Genomic DNA, 3,332 nt, shown 5'->3' on the forward strand with positions numbered 1-3,332 from the left:
TGTAACTTATCACAGTAAGGGTACACCGATTTGTGGGAGTCATGATGATATCCCACTCTGATTAATTATTTTTTTTCTCATATGATAAATGGAGAGAAAAGGGGATGACATTCCAATGATTACGAATACCCATTTTATTACATTGTGGAGCTTATTTGCAACTGTCAAGTAATCAACTATTATATAACATCCTCTTTCTTTCTCTTCATTTCATTTACTTATTCATTTTTGGTCTTCATTATTTCCCTTTCGTTATTCCTTTCTCTTTTTTCTATCTTTTCTTCCACTCCAGTGATAAATTTTAACTTCAGTATCTTATTACTCCACGATATTTTTACATAAAAAATAAAATGCAAAGCTGCCAATAAGTCATCAAACATCATATTTGCAAATGAAAGGAAGCAAAGAGTAAATTTACATGAATTAAAATTTGGGTTTAATTTCTTCCCATTTTGTAGATTTTGTACATTACTATAGGGTATGCTTTTGAATAATAAACAGGGATGATGAAGTAAAATTTATTCTTATTCTGTATAAAAGAAACATGATTTAACATTAATGGATGGTAACATACAAATAAGCATGTTACCCCAGAAAAACCATTCCTGTGCATAAATTGGTATTTTAATATTTTTTCTTTACAAATGTACTTTTGCGCTTATGTAAATTGAGTGGTTTTTCTGAAGTTATTCAAAATCTACATGAAGAATACTCAATGGTGTTAGTCTACATTCAAGTTCTGGGTATCAGTATTATAAGTAACTGTGATAATGTATATATATTTTTTTGTCTTTGATGGATCAAATACCCAAAGATTATTACACACTCTTTTTCTGAAAGAATGGGTCATTGTCTGAAAATGTTATTTAGGTTGAAATCAGAAAACTTTATAACCTTGGTATGTAATTACTCTCATATACCTGCAAATCAGTAATACATAAGTGCAGACTGTAAGTACCACTGTATTCAAACACATTTAAGATGACAAACAGAAGCCAATGTATTCAAAGAGAGAAATATAAGTCATCCGAGCTTTTGATCTAATATTTTGGGGGTGCATTTTTTGCAATTACAAATATGCTATATACAGTTGTGAAGATATGTTCTTTCAAACTTCCTTTACAGAGTAAAATACTTTGTTTTATCTCCAAGTAGCACACAAGAAATGGAAAATTGAATTTGTTTGGAGAATATAAAGGTTTTAAATCTATTCTAAAGACAATATTTAGTTCATTTTGTGTACTTTACTCTCTAAGATTACAAAGACAAAATATGGAACAAGATAAGTCCTAAACTTCAATATTCTCTTGTATATCTAACTTCCATAAAATATCTCTTATGGGTAGAAATAAAATCAAAAGGATAGAGAGAGTGCAATCAGCTAAAATCATACAGACCAAAATTTCATAAAAATTATAAACTCTTGCGTTTATGATGCATTCAAATGTTCACAAAGCATGTACTGTTGAAAAAAAGGTTTCTAAACAGAATTCACAAAGATAAATGATTCACATGTGATATATGCATAGAATCTAAAGACTATATTGTTTAGTTCAAGCTCCTGAATCATGTCTTATAGTCGTAACTTTGTCCATACTCCCGGCTATGTTAAGTATTAAAAGAATGGCCTCTGTGAATAATATGTCTTCATATCTCAACATGGCCCAATGACTTAACATCTTTGCTCTTTCACAACATGCACTCACTTTATACATATGTTGGAAGAGAAACAATCCAATAGTCTTTCATATGTCCATATAATGTTCAGTAACTTCAAAGTTGAAAACAGGAAAGAGAACAAGATATGAGAATTATGAGAGACTATATCCAGTGTACATAGTAATGTGTAGAAGACCCTTTTCAACAGTTCATTCCTTTGGCATGAAGATACATCATAAATTAATCACGTACTTATAATAACCTATCCTATTCAAAGCTACACGTAAATCATACAATCATAATCATAATAATCCTTAAACTAAATATAATATATTCAATAAAAGTTTACCAACTATATAATCAACTGGGAGATATATCTAGAGTTCTGGATAAGTACCGATCTCTGAATCTAACTGGCATACTGAATACTCATTTCCCTAGTATTTTGGATGGCCAATTTAAGGAAAAATCTACACAGGATTGGGCTTAACTTCTACATTCTCAGGAAATATAAACTGTAATATTTTACATGAAAGAATAATATATGAAATATTTACTCCCTTTCTATAAAGACTGGCTGCAATTTTGGAATATCAATTTTGTATCTTTGAAATTCCATGCAATATCAATCTATTTTCCTTTCCTTCTATTGTTGCTCCAACACAAAACAACTCGTTACCATCTGCTCAACTTATGCTGCATTTTCTACCTTGTTTGTTAAATGAAAGCTGTATTTTAAAAACTAAGTAGTATCTCAATTTTTTTCTGAATATTGTAATAACTGTAAGAATTAAACTGTATACAGAGATGTGCTAATAAAAAATGAATGATAAATGGAAAACATTTTATAATACTTTTTAAGAAGCCATTGTAAGTATCACAATTTGAATTACATATCTGCTTTGAAATTATCAAATTAACTCTTCATTATTCTCGTATCTACATGTTTTAATTTTACAAAAAAAAAAGATGGGCAAACTGTTGAATAACAGAAATCAAACTTTCTTTTTCCACTTATCACTCAACATTTGTTTCAGAATGCTGTTCTCCACTCAGTTTTAAAAGGACCTCCCCTTAACACCATAAACCTGGTACACATGTCTTCAGACTGTTATAAATCAATGACTAATTCAGTTTCTATTCAACAGACACTGTTACACAGCTTGCCATTAATTACATAGTATATGATACATATCACTGTTTGGGACATGTATTTTTCCTGTAGATTATATAGAGAAGGATCCCAAAATTATAATAAGAAAGGAAGAAAAAAGGATCACAGAGGAGAGTAGGCAGCATGTCATATATAATGTTAAATAGTACTATCACTCCTAAGCTTGGATGAAATTCCAACATTATGAAAGTGACAAGCAATTACCCACTCCCCATCATGCTTATTCACATCTGCACAACACATGGAAACATATGATTACTATATGTATATATACTTAGCTATCATCAGTTTTCAACCCCAAAAATATAAATTTGTCTTTATGATTTCCCTTTCTTTTCTCATGATATATCTGAACATTTATTAAGGAAACTTCCAAACACCATGTTGATAATTCTGTTTCGAGATAGTGCACGCAATACATATATATATATTTTTTTAATAATCATCAACAATTTCTTCACCAGTCAAAGTAATAATGGAGTATTGGTGGTTTTTTATC

General features: G+C 29.8%; 1 protein-coding gene across 19 annotated transcripts in view; it reads right to left on the bottom strand.

Annotated features, from left to right (window-relative positions):
- Nucleotides 1–504: 504 nt before the first annotated feature.
- LOC122252561 (mechanosensory protein 2) overlaps nucleotides 505–3,332 on the bottom strand; it is a 1,106,641-nt gene continuing 1,103,813 nt past the window's right edge. For all 19 annotated transcript variants that reach the window (XM_086544058.1, XM_086544056.1, XM_086544057.1 and 16 more), the window contains one exon: nucleotides 505–3,332. This exon is cut by the window's right edge and continues 817 nt beyond it. The gene's annotated coding sequence lies outside the window, so the exon portion shown is untranslated.

This window comes from Penaeus japonicus, unplaced genomic scaffold (genome assembly GCF_977035675.1).
Source record: "Penaeus japonicus unplaced genomic scaffold, GWHDUDI00000001_assembly GWHDUDI00000014, whole genome shotgun sequence".
In the NCBI taxonomy this organism is placed as follows: Eukaryota; Metazoa; Arthropoda; class Malacostraca; order Decapoda; family Penaeidae; genus Penaeus; species Penaeus japonicus.